The sequence below is a fragment of the Lepidothrix coronata genome, unplaced genomic scaffold (assembly GCF_001604755.1).
Source record: "Lepidothrix coronata isolate B3197 unplaced genomic scaffold, Lepidothrix_coronata-1.0 Scaffold53, whole genome shotgun sequence".
In the NCBI taxonomy this organism is placed as follows: Eukaryota; Metazoa; Chordata; class Aves; order Passeriformes; family Pipridae; genus Lepidothrix; species Lepidothrix coronata.
In genome coordinates, this window is record NW_016690233.1 from 4,011,003 (window position 1) to 4,033,459 (window position 22,457).

Sequence of the window (22,457 nt, forward strand, 5' to 3'; positions counted from 1 at the left end):
AGAAGCAGCAACCCTTATTCACTTACCCTTAGCATAGAAACTACACACATTCCCCCACCCCATCACCCCATTCCATGCTCCCATATCATTATCCCCTGAATTCCAGTAGAAAATGTTTAGTCTCTCTTTAAGAGTAGGCCCTTTTCTTTAGAGAACACTTGTACCTTGGCCTGAACCACAAAAGTACAGTCAAGAACTGAGTGACCGTCTACCCTTTGTACTCTGAAGAAGATGAAGATGATGAAGAAGGGGTCTCGAAAAGCCCCTAGATCCAATTCCCAAGGGGTGTGACTGAGGGTGGTCCAAGGCAAAAGCCAGTGGGTGGACGAAACCTGGGATTGGACAAGCAATATTATAAATTGTAACATCTGTATGGGGGGTGAAGGAGCGTGTGCCATGTAATCTCATGCCTCAGAGGCACAAATAAAAAACCCTTTCCTTATCTCACCTCCAAAACTAACTTGCCTCAGAGTTTTTTTCCTCCCTGCATTTTCTTTAGGCAACATGCTCAGCAATAAAACTGGTGGATGGAGGTTGCCCTGGGCTAGCATTGCCAGCAGGCTTGCTCTGGGCCTGTCTGGTCGATCTGTGCTGAGCAATTGTTTTCTTTTGCATTTTTCTTGTAGTTTCCTCCATTCCCCCTCTCTTTGTTGTCTTGTTTTTCATTCCATTAAAAAAAAATAAAATTATTAACTGTCTTTATGATCTTGACCCACGTTTTCTTACTTTGACACTTCCAATTCTCTTCCCATCCTTCTGTGCAGAAGCAAGTGAGTGGCTGTGTGTGGATTAGCTGCTGCCATGTTTTCACCCAGTTGGGAATTAAGTACCACGCAGCTCATCACTCACTTTTTCCCTCCTCTGGTGGGATGTAGAGGATAATCAGGGAAAAAAGTAAAAGTCGTGGGTTGAGATAAGAACAGTTTAATAATTAAACATGTGAAATAGCATAATACTAATACTAACACTAATAATATTAATATTTGCAATGAAAAGGAAAGAGAGAGAAATAAAACATAAGAAAATTGAGTGATATACAATACAGTTGTTTAACATTTGTTGACTTATGTCCAGCCTATCCTCAGCAACAATCAGTGACTCCTGGCCAACTCCCCCCCGTTTAAAAAACTGAGCATGACATTTTTTGATGTGGAATATCCCTTTAGCCAGTTTGTGTCAGTTGTCCTGGCCATACTCCTTCCCAGCTTCCTGTGGCCCTCCTCGTTGGCAGAGAACTGTTCAGCAACAACACATCAGTGTGTTATTATCATTATTCTCATACTAAATACAAAACACAGCTCTGTACTAGCTACCAGGAAGAAAACTAAGTCTATCTCAGTGAAAATCAGGACAGCTGCCTACTGGGATTATACCATGACACTGACCCTATGTTATTGGTTTGTTTCAAATAAGGCATATTCACAAAAGTCACTCCAATAAGGTCTCTAATTTGGAATAGAGCACTGGATTTGATTGTTATGTTAGTCTGTTCAAACTATGAATATCTCTGGAGTAGAACCATGTTTTACACGGTATTGAACACACATAAAACAAATTAATAACAGCACTCTAACACGTTCTTTGTTGCTTGGCTATCAGGCTTACCAATATAACTAGTTAACAACTGCCTTTTGCTGGTTATTTACTATGTTGGCCAGAAAGTTTCAGTATGATCTTTTCAATGAGGTTAGACCAATATACTGAGGTGAGTAAGCAAGAATTAAAAAAACAGAAAAATTTTTTAAAAAATCAAAACATAGGAATAAAGATCCAGGGAGACTACAGTAAGATTTCAGTTGAAATTCCAGGTAGATTCCTGACAATGCCTAGTCTGATTTTTGGCTGCATGTTTTCAGCAACCCCAGTGTTAAGAGCTTAAAGAGACTTTGGGATAATATATCTGGTATCTGCTTTAGCCTAATGTATACTATTACATGACTTCTCAGGATGTCAGCTGGCTGCTTTCCAGTTTGGTTTTGTCCTAGTACACCAGTTCAGCAACTCACTCAAATTATCCCTTTACTGAAAAGGGCATCAATAAAAGTTTATGCTCTTAATTCAGCCTTTTTTTTTTCTCAAAAGCTACACACAAAAAAGACAAAACAGATAAATAGGATCACCCTTACAGACATGTGTTTATGAAGACGTTATATTTTAGGAAGTACAAAAATGTTCATTAATTTATTAATATTTTAAAAATATTCCATATTATTGAAAGAGTGTAAAGAAAGCTCATGTTTACGAGAATAATGCCTCCCTATTTAGCTTTGATAACAGTCTCTGAGGTGGCTTTTTTTCTTTTTAAACTCTGTACCTGGTCTGGCAATATTCAAAGACGGTAAATAGGTTTTAAGCTGGGGATTTTTTGACAGTGATAACACAGAGGGTCACAAGGGATTTTGTCTGTGAAGATTAAAATGGCAATCAGCATAGATTTATGGAGAATATACCTTGTGAAACAAATGTGATATCTTTTTACACAACAAGTTTAGTTGATAACTGCAGCAGATAACTGCGTTGACATAGTGCAGTCAAACTCCTATAAAGCAGTTGTCCTTGTCTTTCTTCTTTCTGATGAAAATACTGCTATGCAAAATCAATGAAGCTTAAATATCATCTATGAGAGATGCTTCAGAAAGTAATTACAAATGAAGTATCAGTGTCAACAGGATGCATATCCAGATGACTCTGAAAAGTTAGTTCTTGTTTTTTAATCTCTTCATCAATGATCTGGTAGGATTTGCTAATAATGGATAACTAGTGAGTAATAAATATTGGGGAAAGACCAACTAAAGTAAATTATATTGCTTAGGAAAATTACTTTTCTTTGACAGCATATGTTTAACAAAACCAAATGAAAAGGCATACCTCAAGGAACAAACTATGTAGGTCACACTCGCAGGATGGGAAATCGTGTCCTGGTGTTCAGTGACACTGATGGACTTAAAGGAAATAGTAGCTAATTAAGTGAACATGAGCTCCCTGAGCAATACTATAGCTAAGTAGGTGAAAATATTTTTTAAATGTACAAGTAGAAAAATATTAAATAGAAGTGAGTAGGTTGTATTTGTGTATAGCATTTGAGAGATTCTTACTAGGAAACCTATATATATTTTTAGGTGATTGTCTTTAAAGAGGATATTGAAATATTAAAAATATGACAGAAAAATTTACAAGAGTGGCTCAAGATTTTGAAAACTACTAAAGTATCAATTATGAAGTCATTGTCTACAAGCTCATAAAGAAAAAAGAACAATTTTGATAGGAGACAGAGCTTGAATGCATTAAAATAGCCAGTGATTGCAAAATAGATAATTCAGAATACAACCAAGAAGCACCTCTTAAAATCATATATTCATGTAATCATTTAGATTGGAAGGGACCTCTAGAGGTTAGTATGGTCAAAGCCACACTAACCTGAGAGTTAGATCACTTTAAGCAAGGCCTTGAACACTCAGTTTTGAAAGTCCCTGAGGATGGAGATTTCACAGTCTTACTAAGCAGTGTGTTCCAGTCCTTACCCATTTACTCTGCAATTTTTCTTCTTATGTCCAACTGAAAATTTCTGCAGCTTATAGCACTTTTTTCGCTCCTTTCGACTGTGTAGCTCTTAGTGTAGTCTGGCTCTATCTTCTTTTTTTTTTACTTTAGATATTAAAAGCAGTTTTTAGGTACATACTTAACACTATCATAATTGAAAATTAAATTTGGTGATAAGAGAATCCATCTATTTTGTGAGTGATATGGGTGGGTTTTCCAAGAGATGTAGGGTTCCTACAAATCATGAGCCCGATGTGGGAGTTGATACATGAAGTTCTGTAATTCCTTCGACTTATTTTATCTAAATAAAGTTTTAATTTACTCAAAAAGTTCATGTTAGACATTAAACTCATGATGAGTCAATGAATTGCAAAAATAATCTCGTTCAGTAATTAACAGCACTAAACAGCACTTCCCTGTCCTATTAGAGATGTCCATCATATTTTCTCAACACTGTTGAGCTGGTAGATTCTTTATTGTTTTGGACTCTTACTTAGAATGGTTGTTACTGGTATTTACAGTGCTATGGAGATTAAATTAAAGGCTGAAGTTAATACTGAGAGCAGAATGTTGGGATGCTCTATATCTTCCTTTGAATGTCTATGGGACAGACATTCTTATCTTTTTTAGTTACTGAAGATTCCCTTTTTAAACAGTGAAGAGAAAAAAGAATTTCTAGTGAAAAAAAATCATGAACCAGATGTTCAGATATGTAAGATTAATTGTACCTCAAAGTGCCTATTCCTATCCACTGATCATGGAAAGGAATATAGGTGAATGATTCAGGAACTGATATGGTACACCATAAGTATTGAAAGTTGAGTGAGATGAGTCCCAAGAAAGATTGTGTAAGAAAATAAATATTCATTAAAAAAACATACACATAACCCCATAATTCTCAATTCACAAACACAATCTTTATATTATTGCTTTCCTAACAAGAGCAACAAAGATAATGAAAGGACTAGAAGGCATGACTTATGAGGAGTAGATAAGAATACAGGTTTGTTTAGCTTAGAAATGAGAAAACTGAGAAGTCACTTCTTTGCTGTATATAAGTGTAACATGAAAGAGAGTGGAGAGGGAGGTGCTGTTCTTCTCTCCGGTGTTTGGTGACAGGCCACAAGGGGATGGCTGAAAAATGTGTCAGGAAAAGTTCAAATTGGACGTTAAGAAAAAGTTCTTCACTGAAAGCATGGGCAATCACCAGAAAAAAAAAAAAAACACCCAGAGAAGTAGTCATGGCCCCTAGCCTGTCACTCTTCAAGGAGTGTTTGGACAACGCTCTTAGATACAAATTTTAACTTTGAGGTTTCCCTGTGTGGAGTTTTGAGTTGGATTTGATAACTCTTGAGTCCCTTCCAACTCTGGATCTTCTATGATCCTATGAATCCTTTCTTTCATGATCATATATTTGGACAGATTCATGTTTCGGCTGCTATTTATATTTCATGGCTTACAGTGACATTTTGAATATAGAATCTTGCAGATTCTGTGCATGCACAGAAAAATTTTACATCTTCAGGTTTTTGATCATAATTTTATTTGCATTCTGGTAATTATCCCTCTGAGTATTTCAGAATCTGTTTAAAGATAGAATCAACACTTTCATTCATTTGATACGTTTTCTCAAATATTGATTCAGGTTTTCTAGGGTTTAGTAGGAGATCAGCTTCTGCTTCAAATGCCTACCTTAACTAACAATGCCCTTTAGTTACAAGAATAATCTCTTAAATCTTGTATGTTTCTGAGATTAAAGCTAAACTATTCATTGGTCACTTGAGATCTATAAAAGTAGTGAATTTTGATTTTGTTCTGTGTTTTGATTAATATTTTCGAGGCTTTTCTTGTTTAAAAAGTGGCTGTAACTTAAATGCTATGTTTTATGGACCTACAAACTAATATTTACATTTACAGTCTGAAATGAAATTACTCTTTTCAAATAACTTGTTTGAGTTACATATTAGTAACTTACCAATGTATCTCTTTTGCAGTATGAAGGAAGATAATATGGATAGGGTTTATAAAGTTGTAGTTCAATCAACATACAAACTCATGGAAGTAATAAGGATACTTTTTACCTGTAAGGACTCATTTTATGGGATTATTCTGGTGATTTGCAAGAAATATCCTTTAAAACTAACACAGTTATGGATTATGTATCGTATATAATTAGTTGTGAGCACTTGTCAAAATTTAGTATGTACAATTAATAACCTGAAATTATAAGAGACAAGAGTTTAAAACAATGATTTTTTAATAAGTAACTAGACCATTGTGTAATTAAATTTTCACTGTTTTCATTGCACAACATATAAGTTTGTTTTTATATTGAATACAGGTAGCATACTGATATAATAGCAGCATTGCTAAGATTCACCTCAAATATGCAAAATCAAAAACTAAAAACCTAGCATTAACAATTAAAATCTGTAAAAGATTACGTTTGAACAACCTACCTTCTCTTCTCTGGACATGTTTAATGCACCTTTTCTTTAATTTTCTGGTTTTTTTTTAAAAGCAGTAAGATAAAACTGATGCTGTTAACTGAATTAGAAAGAGCATTAGTACTAACTTGCAACACTTGCTTGAATTCCAACAAAAGACAATAATGAATTAGCAATTATTACCCTGTTGCAACTTCTAGCTGCTTTCCTGTTTCCAGCACATGATGACTGGTTCTTGCTTTCTGTCTCCCTTTGCATATTACAGCCTCCCTGTGTACTTCCATATCATCTGATTCTGGTGCCTCCTCTCATGGTGTCTACTACATGTTCTCTCGTTCTCTCCCCTGAACTTTGTGGCAGAGAATGCGGCTTTTTTGACTTGGGTGTTGAAAGGGAGCATGTGCCTCTCCAGGCAGAATAATCAAAACATTGGTATACCCTTGCTAACTCAGAGCCTGTGCCTAAACAACACTGTAAGGAGTTTTGCCATGCTCTCTCACCACCTACCCACTGGACTGTGTCTACAGATGGCAGGTAAAATTTCAGGACCATGGAAATAATTTTTTGAAACTGTGATTTATTATATTTCTCTTGCTGTTACTGCAGCTCCTGCTCGTGAGATACAGCTCAAATGTTGAATTGGCATCTTTTTAGTGAAATGTATTAAAAAAGCAGATGACCAAAATATCTGTCTGGTATTATTAACTTAATCCACCATTAGGCATTTAAATATACACCTTATCTTCAAAACTTCTCTTTGCTTTTCTTAAACTTTACCTGATTTTATGTAGAATTTGTGGCTAAAACAAGCAGAAGTGTGCTTAAAGAAAGTTGCTTCAGCAAGTATATCAACTTTTTTTTTTTTTTTTACTTTCATGGGTAACTTCACAATAAAACAGCTTTAGTAAATACTATGGGATAGACCAGAATGGTCATCAGTCAACCCTACATAACATCTTGCATGCTGTATAATCACGAATCTTTGTAACATCGCCAATTCATTTGTAATGATAATATTTAACAAATGGTGATTTTTTCAGCTGGAAACAAAGTTATTCCCTATTCCCTACTCTCCTAAATACCACTGCCATCACGTCTCTTGAGTCTGTATCATGAGATCTTTATCAACTCAAAGTAATGTTAGAAATAAGCAGATGGGACATAATTTTAATATCTTATCTGAAGGATAACATCTCCCAGTAGTGCAACTGCACTTCTAATACTAGATCATGGCACCAACACTCTGTAGAAGCCCACTCCAAATGTGCAATTCTAACTGTATGTCCTTGTTAGAGGTCTTTTGTTTACTGCCTCCTTTATTCTGAGTTTCATAATTACAACTAAAAGTGACATTTCACAAGCTAAGAGGATTTTACATAACAGAACCCCTATTGTCATTCTTCATTTCCTTTCATTTCAAACACATTTGCTGCATTTTCATTATGTAGGAGATCATGCAGCCCTTCAATGCAGAAAGTCTCTTCCTTCCTCCCAGCAAGGTACAACAAGAGTAACTCTCAGAGCCAGAAAGTTATTCTTGCACAGAATACAAAAATGTCATTTATTGAGGCTAAGCCTATTCCAAAAAACTAATTTAATATGGACAGAGGAAGAAACTAAACAAAGGATTATGAATTCTTTCATATAAAATGTTCTACACCATTGTGACAACAATGTAACAATGCAAGGACATAGAGAAGATGCAAAAGAAAGGAAACAGACTACATTAGTTGGCACAATTGTAGGACAGAAATCTACAACTATAATAGAAATTGGGGCCCATGTCTGGTTAAAAAAAAAAGTAAGGTCAGAACTCAATGGACCAAAAGTGGTCTTCTGAAATCAGGTACAGTAATGGAAAATATAGTAATGGAACTGATTTCTCTATCCATCACCTCTTAAAGAGATTGATAAAAGGGCAGTTAAATGTGGGCAGACCATGAAGAAAATTTTAGAAAAATGCTTCTGAGAAGAGGAAGGTTATTAGGTTTCTGCTTTTCTCTGCAGATTCTGACTTTATGATTTAAAGACCTCCATGACCACGAGTTTGGTGCTCTAGCAGGACTAAAAATGGGCAACATACAGTAGTGCTGAACTAATTGAAGTCTTACTGAGAGTCCTGTGAGATCTACGATGCCCTTGTTCCACTTGTGAATTCTTTTCTGTTCTTCCCCTTCTTCCTCACTAAGAAAAAAAGAAAAATCTGCCTATTTAACCAGCAGCACAGAAGTAGATAGACTCTTTCTCACTATATAAAGAAACAAGCCCAAACAGAATACCTCATATTGAGGAAAATGGAGGAGGAACCAAAGTCCAAAAGGAAAATCTGTTGACTGCTTCTCGTCAAAAGCCTGGTAGTGTCAGGATATAAACATAAACACATATGTTCTTTTATGTCCTCTATATTTCCTATTGCTTCTCATTTTCTCTTTAAATTCATCTTTGATTGTCTTACCAAATAGGAAAAGTGACTCAAAACTAACCAATAGAACTATCACATTCTTACCTGCTACAGTGGACTGCATGATAGAATAAGAAAGCATAATGAAAATCCTCAATCTCTAGCTGGAATTTTGATAACTTTTGATTGATTGCTCTTCACAGCCATCTAATCTCAACATACTCAGTGCTGCTTTTGGATTATTTTCTTTGTATGATCTACTTAACACATGTACACTTACTCTGTAATTTTCCAAACTTTGAAAAGTTTACAAATGTGTTTGCCATGCCACCCAGCAATTTATCGATCTCAGAAATCTGCATCTTGTCTGTTGCTGTATTAAATCAGGATTGCATTTTTGATAGTATGTGTGTTTGTATCTGTGATAATCAGATTGCCATAAATGATATTGTACAAGAGAAGACCCTGATCAAAAGGAATTTGTGCCTACTTTCCTTTATGACACCAACATACTGACCAATATATTAGAATAATAGATTAGCTTGGGTTGCAAGGGACCTTAGAGATCATCTAATTCTAACCTCCTTCCATGGGCAGAGACACCTTTCATTAGATCAGGTTTCTCAGAGCACCATCCAACCTGGTCTTGAACTACTCCAGGGATGGGCATCTACAACTTCTCTAGGCCACCTATGCCAGTGCCTCACCACTCTCACAGTAAAGAATTTCTTCCTAACATCTAATCTAAACCTACGCTCCTCCAGCTTAAAGCCATTCTCCCTTCTCCTATCACTGCATGTCCTCAGAAACAGTCCCTCTTCAGCCTTCTTGAAGAGAAGAGATAGTTGGTGGTGTGCTTTCTTCCTACCCATTGGATATTACTCATTAAGATTTGTCCTTCATCTTTGCATTCCAGTGAAGGAAACCTACTTCCCATCAGGAATGACATAGCACTTCCAAGGCATGATTCTTTATATTGATACAGGTACTGGGATTTTTCCAGGTTATGTATAAAAATGCTCAGGCAAATACAATCAGGCTCTGAAATGATCAACTAGAGATTTTCTTACTTAAGAATTTCTGGTAAAAAAATTAATTTTTATGTATGATGAAATGAGTGGAACTCTAAATATACACCATATAACGAAAATATTTTGTGGTCCCAACCAAAATGTCCTGCAGTTCCCACTACATTTTGTAAACACTGTTACCTTTTCCTTTACCTTGTTTAGTCTCTTTCAAAAAAGGTTGAAAGAGAAAGCACTAGATAAATCTATTTTGTCACAATTCATTTTACATGTGTTGGGTTTTTGATTGATTTTATTTTGGTTTGGTTTGGTTTGGTTTGAGTTTTGGTTTTTTTGTTTCTTTTACTTCTCTGGTAATCAGATCCAAGTCAGTTATTGACCTCAGGTTAATGCTGGGTAACAAGACTGTAATTATCCAGGTAACATATCTTTGTCTTCTTCTAATTAAATAGAACACACTCAGTATTCTCACTTTTCATTCAGAATCTCACAATGAAAAGGCTTTTTTTCTACTTAAAATTTAAGCATGTGGACATATGTAATTAGTGGAGATGTTTGGATTTCATTTAAAGAAAGGGTTCCAGGTCTTTCATTGGACCAGTACTCAACTATGGATTTTCAAATGCATCCCAAAATATCAGAAAGGCAAAAAACCAGAAAAGAAATCTAGGAAGTATTTATTTTTTTAATATAGATAGACATATCTTGTAATATCTATTATAAATAAATAAGAAACATTTATTGTCAATGTATTTTATAGATATTATATATATTTTTAGGACATGTACGTGAAATACATGAGTATATGAAATAAAAATCAAGACCCTATAAAACATGTCCTTTTCCTCTCTTCATCTGTTTTTTGTAAAACATGCATTTTTTTAGTTGCTGCTGCTAATCTATATATCCCTTCTATTGCTTTCTTCACCAATTGCCTGAAGAGAGACTATGGAAAATTATCTGGAATTGTTTGTCTCACTCTATATATCTCTTCTAAAATTTCTTCTAACAATTTTGATTTGCCCCTATATATGTGAAAAACAGGAAAGTTTTGTCTCAAAAAGGTTGTCTTTCCCTCAGACTGCACTTCCTCAGTTTAGATTTCTCCTTAGATTCTCTCTTAACCTAATTTCATTTTTTTCTCAACATTTTGCTGTTGCATGCTGCTTTTCCAGTCTGAAGTTTTTAAAACTGAATCAATATGGCAGCAATCTGTTTTACCCTTCAGTAACAACTAAGTTTATAAATAGTGAACTTCCAAGTCAGCACGAGGAGAAGAACTTCTCCTGTTTTACTAATTATGTTCCTTTCAGTGGTATTTTTATTTTATTTTAGTACAGTGACATAATTTTCAAAAGCAGCAGTGCTGGCAACTTAAAGGAACTATGTTTTATGAAGAGATTTCATTTTATAGATAAACTTCCAAGTCTGGAAAAAACTCATGTGGATTTACAATTCATTCAAATTTCTTTTTCCACCGTCCTTAGTTGCTAATATATTCTTCCAAAAAATTTATATCCAAATATTTATTTAAAGAAATGAAAAAGTGAGTGAAGGGAAGCTACACCACATGCACTACAGTACATTTTCTTCAAAGCAAAAGTCCTCCTTTCAGATAAAACAGTGGAAAGGAAGAGCTTTGGTGGAAAGCTCAGTGGAAAGAAAGAGCAATGGTTTTGGTGTAGGACCTGTTGCTCTGTTTCCACATTGCTGCATTAGAGAACAAACCAGAGGCCATGGAGAACTTTTGGCTATGTGAAATGTAGTACCTTTGTGTGTTTGTACAAGTTCTCAAGCTAGCTTTGGTCAGTTAAATCCACGGCAGCTGTGGTGACCTACATAGGCCACATTGTCCCTGCAGACTGCATAATCCCTAATATGGTTAGGTTTGGGGTTAGCCCATACAATCATGCATTTAATGCCTTAGCTAGTTTTGATTCAGCATCCCTTTGCTGGAATCATACTTCTGATTACAGTAGAATCATGGCTCTTCATTGCCATTGTGCAAGGTAGAATGCTGAACAGATTTCTTAAAGCAGTGGGATGAATGGGAAGAAACACTTCTAAGGTTTGATTGTAAAGAGAAATATAGGAATGAGATGAGAGCAAGGCTTTGAAATGCAAAAATGTGCACACCATCTATCTATCATCTATCTATTTATCTAATTTCTATCTACATATGTATACTTCTGTATACACAGCTTTGTACTGTTTCTGAATCTGCAATGAAAACAGCACAGCAATAATTTTTTTCCTTATTCTCATTAGAAATGTTTAACAAGTGAAAGCAGTCCTTTTAAAACAAACTACTTTTCAAGAGGATCTTTTCAAAATGAGAATTGCTAAGTCTGGATTTTTTCTTTGGTTTGTTTTTCTACTAACATGCCAAAACATATCACATGTCACATGATGTGATGTTGAAAAAGAAAGCATCATTTCTGAGTTCGCTTCAGTGGAATAATAAAAGAAAATAGCGACAGTCATCAGTCAGCTGAAATCTTTTGGGAGGATGTTTTTAGTTCTACATATATAAATAAAAGACTGAGCCTGATCCTTACTTTTAAACTACTGATATAAATAGTGAACAAACTAAAAACAGTAAAATGCTCTCAAATCCTGGTTATGTGATCATTAAACCTTCTCTCCTAAGATTCTCACTTGATTCCATTCTCTCTAGTTCCTTGAAAATTAACTAGGTGATCTTATCCCTCATTCTAAAAAAATCCTTATATTACATTTTTATTTTTGAAGTATTTCTTTGAAATATTTTTGTGAATAACTGTACATCTGAAGCATCTTTTCTTTTACAGCTTAAAACTTTGCTTTCATAGTCATGGTTTTGTATTATTGTTTGAATTATTGTACATCGAAAGGTGAATAATTGCATGTGAGAGCTTACTCTTTAAAGATCTTTTCAAAGGCACCAAGAACCCTTCAAACTTAATATATTGTTTCAAAACATGAAAACCATCTGAGGCCTGAATAATAAAAAAGATGGTTTAGGACTATTTTGGCTTTAATTTTAAATTCAGGGCCAGATTTCACTGTTGACAAGATGAAGATGTAATGTGGGAATACAAATAAGCCAGTGATATTGTAGGCCTGTTCTTGTTGGCTGCCAGAGTTCTGCTTTTTGTCTGCACAGAACTGGGATTGAACAGAATTAGTTCCAAATGTAATAAACATAAGTCTATGCAATTGAAATGACTGTTTGAATTTTGAATGGGGTATTAAAAAAAGGTAACATTTCCTTTATTAGCTACAATTCATTCTTTGTGGATTCTTTTATGAACACCTTATGTTTATGCTTTCTTATGGAAATAAATCTTTTCATAGTCTATAGATTACATTTGATTTTACAATTTTAAGGCTAAATGGCAAAATTGAACTTGGTGAAAGCTCAGGGCTGTACTGACAAAGTTTGCATGACAAGGTTTTGGTAGTGATCAGGCTGCAGGGGTGGCTTCTTGTGAGAAGCTGCTGGAAGCTTCCCCCATGTCAATACAGCCAATTCCAGCCCACTCCAGGATAGACCCACCTCTGGCCAAGGCTGAGCCCATCAGTGATGGTTGTAGGTACAGACAATGGTGAGGCAGGCTGTCACCCTGTAGGCCCTGGAGGACCCCACCCTGGAGCAGGCAGATGCCAGAAGGAGGCTGTGACCTCGTGGGAAGCCCTAGGGCAGGCTCCTGGCAGGACTTGTGACTGCAAGGGTGGACCTACAATGAAGTACTTCATGAACTGTAGCCTGCAGGAAAGACTTGTTCTTGAGTTTTGAAGTTCTTGGAGGACTGTTTCCCAAGGGAGGGACCTCAGGCTGGAGCAGGGGAAAAGTGTGGGGAATCCTCTCTTGAGGAGAAAGGAGCAGGACAGGCAGCATGTGATGAACTGTCTGCAGCCCTCATTTCCTGTCCCACTGAGCTGCTGGGGGAGGGGAGGAGGTAGAGAAATCAGCAGTGAAGTTATGCTTGGGGGAGAGAGAGAGGGTTGGGCGAAAGTTGTTTTAAGACTGGGTTTTATTTCTCATCCTACTCTGATTTGATTTTTAAGAAATTAAATTAATTTCCCCAAGTCAAGTCTGTTTTGGTTGTAATGGTAATTGCTGAGTGATCTCTCCTTTTCCTTATCTCAATCTATTAGTCTTTTTTTTTATTTTCTCTTCAGTGCCCAGCTGGGGAGGGGAGTGGTGGAGCAGGTTTGGTGGGTACCAAGCATCCAGCCAGGGTCAACTCATCCATTTCACAGGATTTTTTTTGTAAAAGAACAACTTTTAAACAGTCATTGTGCCTTTAATGTGTAGAAAGAATCTGAAATTTGCAAACAAGATGGAAAAATTGCGTTGGGTTAGACAGAGAGAGATCACCTTACCTACCAAGGCTGCCTTACCTGCCTGGCCTTCAGCTGCCAGCCTGGAAGGCTTAAATCAGGTGTCCCCAGTTTTCTGGGTCACAGCTGTCACCTCTGTGCAGATGTCCCAGTTACCATAGCATTTCTGAAATACTCTCTGCTGCCTGTCTTTGAGAACAAGAACTAAATCCTTACATTTGATGAGACAAATTTAGGCCTACTTCATGTCTTGTCTCCATTGACTTTAACAGGAGTTTGCACATGTGCACATGTAGGCAACTACTGCTTCAAGAGGAGCTTTGATGCCTATTGTATTGTTTTGTGTTAACTTCTGGCTCTCAAAATGTCTGTTCTCTGGTGCAAATTCTGTCTCCTTGGAGTCCTACCATCTTTGATCATTTCCTTAAGTGCTTCCTCCTCCTCCATCTGTCCTCCTGGCACTAATGGTTTGCTAAAAAAGGTTTTACTACATTCTTGTGTGTTTTTAAAAAAAAAAAAAAAGCAGATTTTGCCAGGTACCTGACATTTTATCACACATTGACATGATAAAGATTCTTACCACATCTGCCAGCTCAGTATATGCAGGCATATTTCTGCTGCCATTGAGCATATTCAGTTCCAATCATGCTTAAGCATAAGAAAATAGTAGGTGTGCAACTCCTGCTCTGTTCTTCAGTTAAACACGCAAAGGGTGCATCTCAATTTCTCTGCAATTAATATCCACTAAAATAAATCATATAAAGTTAGTGGAACAGTTTTTGGGCTTTTTAAAATAATTATGTCTTTAAACATATGCTTTACCCTTATCACCACCTACTTAAGTAAACAACATTTTAGGTAAAAGGAAAATAAAATCATAATGAAAAACAAGCAGACTCTTTCAATCAAATGACAGAACAAAATCCATATATCTAAAAGGTTTAATTGCAAATGTAAACATCAAAATTGCTATTTGTAAATAGCTATATCTCAATGTAAATGTTAAAAGGCTTGTCAAATGAACAGTTCTAAATGCACCAATAAGCTCATTAGATGAATCAAAAACTTTCACTTTGCCATCAATCTTTATTAGTTGCAGTTGAGTTCTGATATTGAACCCCAGTAGATTAATTCCACTCACGTCACAGGTATTTACATGCCTGAGTACTTCATTGCGTAGATAGATTGCAAAAATTCAAAAGCCTCTAAATAGGAGAGGTTAAAAAAACCCAACCTTTTTACATCACCCATTTTAAACACAAGTTACTTTATAAACTACTGCAGACTTCAGGCTATAATAATATTTTCTAGTCATCCTTTTCCAATAAATATATATATATATATATATGAGAGAACTAATTAGAAGAAAAGTAATCAGCAACTCTTTCCAAAAACATACTTCTTTAGAACAGAAAAAAAATGTAGATTAACATTTTGGATAGAAAGAGACATTTTGCAGAGGACTGCTTCAGGAAGCAAACAGAAACACATAGACCCATCCTTCTGTTGCTGTACTGAAAATTAAAACCATGTAAGCTACTATGTTGCATTGGCTGACCCACAAGTTTACATATTTATTTCCTGAAGTCATTGTTTCTGTTCAATAGATACTCCCAGTACAAGAAAACAAATTTAACCTTCAGTAGACATGAAAACAAATGTCACTTTCGTTAGTCTTTCCTCAGGGTTACAGCCTTCTTAGCATTGAACAGGCTGCTTCTACTCTGGTTTCAGGGTATTGAGATCTGCACGTAGCAATATTGCATTAGAACATCCACCCCACTATGGGGTAGTGGAAAAGATTGACAGCTACAAATTCAGTATTGAAGGTGGATTTTTTTTATTAAATTAATATAAAATTATTTTTCAATGCATTAGTCATTCGGCAAGAAAGTGTGAATGAGAGTATATTACTTTGATTTTTAGGATCTCAACCCAGGGTACACAAAAGGCTTGTTTTTATTTTAAGTTAGTTTTATTGGCACATGAATACCATAGCTAAAGAAACGATGACATACAATTTTGCCGGTACTATTAAGCTATTAAATATGTTTCTTTAATGAAGTGCAGAGACACAACTTACATTAGATCTCACCAATGAAATAGCTGGTTAGTGCACGAATGAAAGACCTCCAAATAGAGGGCACAACAACTGAAATCCTGGTACAGAAGAGGAAAAGATACACATGAAACTTAGTGAGATTAAGATTTCATCTGGTCAGTTTTCTCCAAAGTTTTCACTGTCTTTGTAATAAGAAGAATAGAGAAAATAAGTTCCTAAACAAGTATATTATTGACAGATGATGACAGTTTTAGCAAAAGCTGACAAATTCTAATGACTTCTGATTAAATTCCTTCCTGAGTAATGGTATGCTGCCCGCACACATTTAAGTTAACCTTTTTTATTCATATTCTTATTTTTCTCCTTGTTATCAACAACTGTCTTACAGTATTGTCATGCACAATTAAAGAGCTACATTTTCTATTTCCATTTTGAGTGCAATGACTCTTTCTGCCTCTCAGCTGTCTGTTTATTCCCTTTAGCATCTGTGGAAGTGAAGATACAGTTTCCCATCAGATGGCAGAGTAAGGAGGTAAATCTGGCCAATTTTTTACTTCCAATAACAATCAATACAAGCTTAAGAAAGGATTTATAGCAGGAATCTCCTGTACATCTCTCTTCTGGCAAATAATGTCTGATAATGCATTTTTTTCAAACTTTAATATCACCACTCTAAATCTATATTTGGAGCAGTGCAGCAACCACATGACCAACTGTATAATGTTGCTGGTGATGAGGCTTTAGTGTGTATCTCTTCAATCTGCTACCAAAATGCAGCATTTTACAAGAGATCTTAGTACTTCAAAGGTGTGAGGAAACTGAGCAGCTGTTTCAGCCTCTGGTGTCATCAGTGAGGTCAGTGACATTCAGGCTAACAGTCCATTGAAGACAGTGACTAAGTTTACAACAATTCTGTTATCAATAGGACATTGATAAGGTTGGAAAGAAAAAAAAGTTGGAAAGCTGGGGAAATATGAAGGATATCTCTAACAAATGAAGCCTGAATAAAGGTGGATTAATGACACATATAAGCAAAACCACCTCAGATCCATTCAAAGTAATATACTGTTGAAATATACTATTGCAAACATACTCCAAAAAAATGGGATTTATCTTAGAGCCCTTTGGTCTTGACTTCTATTTTGATCTACAAAGTGTTTCATAAGCATTACTTGAACATGTTTGTGTAAAAAGCTGCTTTCTTGTGATTCTTACCAGTGCACTGAAAGTGTATAAACCAAAGAAGTTGTACACATGGCATCTTTCCTGTTCCTGATGTACCTGTCCCTAAATACTGGTTGCTAGAAATGGAAGCTAAATCAAATGTTCATCTTCCTGTGCACAGGAAAAAAAATAAATCATCAACTCTATTTTTGCTCAGAGCAAATTAGAACTTTCAAAATGATATAAGGATTCTGCGATGCTACCTCAGCTAGTCCAGTAAAACTATGTGAGTATGGGGCAGTGTACAAATGGATAAGCTCTAAATCAAGAGTGAAAATGTAGACAGACTGTTCAAGCCTTCTGGCTTGGCAGATTCCAGGACGTGCTGTAGTTCTGCATACACTATACATGTGTAAGAAAAACAACAAAAACCCTTTTCTGTTGAAGCCATCTGATATTTGTTCACTGACTACAGTGGATTAACTGAGAAATGAATGAGAGGAATATGCAAAAATCAAGTAGTGAATGTTGAGAGATATTAGTTGCTTAGTTTAAATAAACATGTTTTATATATAATGAGTTGCACAGAGTTAAAATACTGTGTGATTTAGCATGCTGTTTGCCTTAGTTTTACTTCCTTAGCATGAGTAGATGAGTTTGCTGAATCCTTAGGCTGCAAGCTGTGAACTTATACCTAGATATACTTTTGTCTGAAATAGAATTAATTTTCATAGTAATTTTCCTAGTAGCTAGTACAGTGCTGCAATTAGTATGAGAATAATATTTATAGCACACTGATGATTTGGTTGTTGATAAGTAGTGTTTATCCCAGGTCCAGGTTTTTTTGTTTCCCATATTCTACCAGAGACAAGGTGCACCAGAAGTGCAAACAAGAAGACAAGGAGACTACAGCCATCAGCTCCACAAGATAAGAACAGTGAACAACCTGCCTTCATGGACAAAGAGAAAGACTCCAATGAGTTTTTAGAAGACAACAGATCAAGAATCACCATTGCACCAAGAAAAGTGTGCAAGGGCATGTGAAGAGTGCATGAGAGGTGGGTGCATAATTCATAAGGGTATAATTGCCTGGGAATTTCTTTGTTCTGTGTTCCTCTCTTGAGGCACTCTGCTTGAGCTGACCTACTGCTGTAGAACTCTATTAAATTATTTATTTTTATAAATCTGATGTCTGAGACTGTGCTATGGGAAGCCTAAGGTCGAGCTCAAAGAAGAAGGAAGTATGACCATGAGAGAGTGTGTGTGTGTGAGCAAGGAGATGAAAGGTGCATCCATTGGCTTACTGGAACTCACTGGAGTCTCCCGCTGTGAAGGGACTCTGGTCCTAGCAATTAAAAATTCAGCTGATGTGTGTGTCACTACTTGAATAGTGTAAGAATGCTCAGGCAGAAGCTTCTTCTTTAACAGTGAAACAGGTACCAGGTGAATGTATGTGTATCTTTATATTTCATTGGAATGCTTCACCAAATTTTACTCCACCAGCCAAGCATACTAAGATAACTTTCTCTTAATCATGCATACAGTAATATTCATTGTATTATTTACTATTGAAAAATATAATTTAGTTTCAAATTGCAAATTTGTATAATCTAATGAGGAAAAACAATTATTGGGGGTTTTTTTTGTCGTTGTGATTCCTATGCAGTGACCTTCCACATAGGGATCTTAGCATGTACTAACTAACATTTTTAACCTCAGAAGAACTTCTGTCAAGTACTAAGCAGAGAGAAAACAAGTGACTTTTTAAAGTTCATACAAAAAAAAAAAAATCCAAGAATAGAAACCCAGGAATAGAATTCATGGGGCAGAATAACAGGTCTAATTGAGATAGAAACTTGGCTTTTACTCTTCAAAACAGGTTTACTTCTGTGGTTGCCAGGAAAACTTATTGATTTCGTCTGTTTATTCATTGCTAGTAATGAAATATGTCAGATTTGAAAACCCTTTGCTATTTAAATTGATGGAATATTAAACTGAAGAGACATGTGTGACTGAGTATTGGTTTTATGCAGCAAGATATTGGTCGCTGGGAGGTGCTGTAGGGTTGACCTCTGTGAGAAGACACAAGGACCAACCCCCCTGTTCTGACAGAACCAATTCCGTCAGATTCCACGTCTGACCCACAACTACCCAAAGCTGAGCCCACCAGAGACGTTGGTGGCATCTCTGTGATAACATATTTAAGAAAGGGTAAAAAACATGGAGAGAGGACTGAGAAAAATATTAGAGAGATAAAACCCTGCTGACACCAAGGTTAGAGAAAAAAAGAGAGGGAGGAGGTGTGCCAGGCTCTAGAGCAGAGGTTCCTCACTTCCATTAGCCCGTGGAAGACCACAGACTCAGATATCCACTATGCAGCCCATGGAGGATTGCACACCAGAGCAGGTGGCCATGCTGTGAAGGAAGCTGTGACCCATGAGGAGCTCAAAAAGGAGCAGACTCCGGGGAGGACCTTTGCAACCTGTGGGGAGGAGCTCATGAAAAACTAGATTTTCTGGAAGGAGCTCTGTCCTGTGAGGAACCCACAGTGGAGCAGTCTGTTCATGAAGGACTGCATGAGGGAAAAAGAATTATGAGTGAAGTGCAGCTTGAGAAGAAGGGGGGAATGAAGGGAAGGTGGTTTTACTTTCGTTCTTATTTCTAACTATCCTACTCTGTTATCAGTTGGCAATACACTAAACAAATTCCTCAAAGTCAAGCTTATTTTACCCATTATAGCCACTGGCGAGTCACCTCTCTGTCCTTATCTTGCTCCATGAGTTTTTTTCATCTTGCCTTCTCCCCTTGCTCCACTAAGGAGGGGAAATGATAGAGAGTCTTGGTGGGCACCTGGTGGCCAGATGTAAGACCCCAGGCTTGCCCATGAGCTCATCAGAGGGGTTTTACACTAAAAAGATGTAAGACCTCAAAACCTGCCCAACAGATTTATTAAAGGGCCCCCCTCCTACACACACAGAGCTGTTTCGAGCCAGTAATAACTTTTTTCCAGTCTCTCACACCAGCAAGGTTAATTTACCAAACTGTTATTTCTGCTCCTGTATGAATGCCTTAAAAATGGATATAATGTTCCTCACTAGATTTTGCAGACTTTTACTGATGTTAGGCATATTTCTTCATGGATTTCCTTCTCCTGAGATTAAATGACTCATAAGTGAAATAACATGGTAACAAAACAATGGAAGACGGTAACAAAAACCCAATAATCTTTCCCAGCTGTAAGCACTTCTGCTTAAGCTCAGTTGTTTCTTCATTACAGATTAACATGAACATTCCTGAGTATCATTTTGGCAGGTAAATCATGGTATTATCTGTGATTTCAAGCACAGTGTATTATCTTGAAATTATCAGTTTAAAGTATTATTGATTTTGCTTTTTGTAATTTTCTTTTATCTGGGCTTTGGCCAAGTTCCATCACAGGAATTTGACTGATATGAGCCAAAATCACAGAATTGTTGACACTTTATGAAGATCAGATCTCTTCTGATCATGGCAACTTATATACTTTTTTTTTGTTTTTTATTGAAGCCCAGATCTGGAAATAATGATAATTGCATGTCAGGGTTTGTTTTCATATTATGAATTCAGTGTCCGGAACAAAACTATTCCTTTAATGAAAAAAAGTTATGCAACCAAAAATTGTCTTTGTTCCTTAGTACACGTCAGGTACATCAGTCAGCTCATGAAGAAAGCAAAATAGTATACTGTTTTTTTCAGGTGACTATGGATAGATTGCTTATTTATCTTTGTGTACTACAGATAAAAAAGGACTGTAGCATTTGTGACCATTTCTCTTTAATACTTTTAAAAAGTTTATCTATGAAATAGTCACAATGGCAATTATCTTCAAAATCATGCAAAGATAACATATTCTTCCTTGTTGTACACAACAAGGTTAGTCTATAGCAATACAATGAAAAAAGTTGAGATTAAAATAGTAAGAAGAAAGAAATCACAAATAAGTGAAAGAAATGTCATTGAAATGGCTCTTGTAAATTTAAGATGAGCCATCTCTCTAAGGAAATTTGCACCTTTCCTTATATTCATTCCCAGAAAAGACATTTTCTCACATTTACTTTTTTGAAATGTCAGTGTTGAGATCTGACTTTGTTACCATTGTTAATGGTGTGAAATAGGCCCCGGCCTAGTTCAATGTGTTCCTTGTTTAGGCTTAAGTATCAAAATACCATGAAATTATGACTAGTAGTTATTGACCTTAATATCTATTGCTAATAAGAAGAAAAAAGAATGAACAGTTTCTTTTGGTAACAATGTTGACAGAAGAATGAAATTCAAGCTCTCTTTTTAAACTGTTTGTCAGATTTCTAAAGAATATGGGTGTTGAACTGAGTGACTGTGAAGAGTGTTAGGAGTGTTAGGGAACATAGCAAAACCTCTCTTTACAAATAAATGGTTAATGGAATGTAAGACATATGTGTAGAACAAAATAAGGTGTTTTAATTAAGTTAATTAAACTAGTGCGTGTAGGGGTAATTAGAATTTGATTAATTTTTTTCAATATTTTTTAATTTTCTTGGAATTTTATTTTATGCGGGTACAATGCACCTTTCTTTGGATGCTGAAAGCATTGTTAATTTGACTGAAAGAATTTCATACTGCTTTTTTTTTGGTCCATTTAAAAGAACTTTATTGTTACTACTGTTAAATAGGAAAATAAAATGAAAAACGTGACCACTAATTGAGTTACGTCTCCAAACACTATTGCAGTGTGCCAGAAAGGAAGAGCTCTGTAGCTCCACTGATTAGTCTTCATTTTCACTTGCTGTGTCTTTATGAGGCTGTACATAATCTACCACTGACACAGTGAAAGCAATTCTATCTAGCGCTCAGCATCTGCAGTGACATCACTAAGAGAATAGACTGAAATACATTTCTAGACTACTATGCTCAAATTCAGGTAGAAATATGTAAATACCTTTATGTGGACTAAGTGCATAGTCCATGGAAATCAAGTTAATGACAACAATGGAGTACAGAAAATTATTTCCAGTCCCTGAAATAGAAAGATAACTTGTGCTGAGTTCATGAGCTCCTAAGAATCAGTGTCCAATGGTGCTTTAGTTGTACCATCATATTCAAGATATCTGGTTGGTGAAATTAATTTAGGAGCTATCAGTTTTTCAGCTAAAGACAGAACATATTAGCACATTTTTTGTTGTTGAGTTAGATCTTTATCTAAGCTCTAGTGACTACTGATTAGGAGTCAGAAGTCAAGTACTTACTTTCCAAAGGAATTTGATCTCCATGTAACATTCCAGAAGTTATAGATCTTCCACAGGTCCAGTAACCTATTCTGGGTTTACATACTAGCCCCATGTAAATATCTTGGATATATTAAGAAAAAAAATAAATTAATATTTATGCATCTGAACCCTGCCCTTGATGTCCATTGACTGTGATGACAGTTTATGTACCTTGGTCAAAATTAAGCCCTTTTTAAAGAACAATAA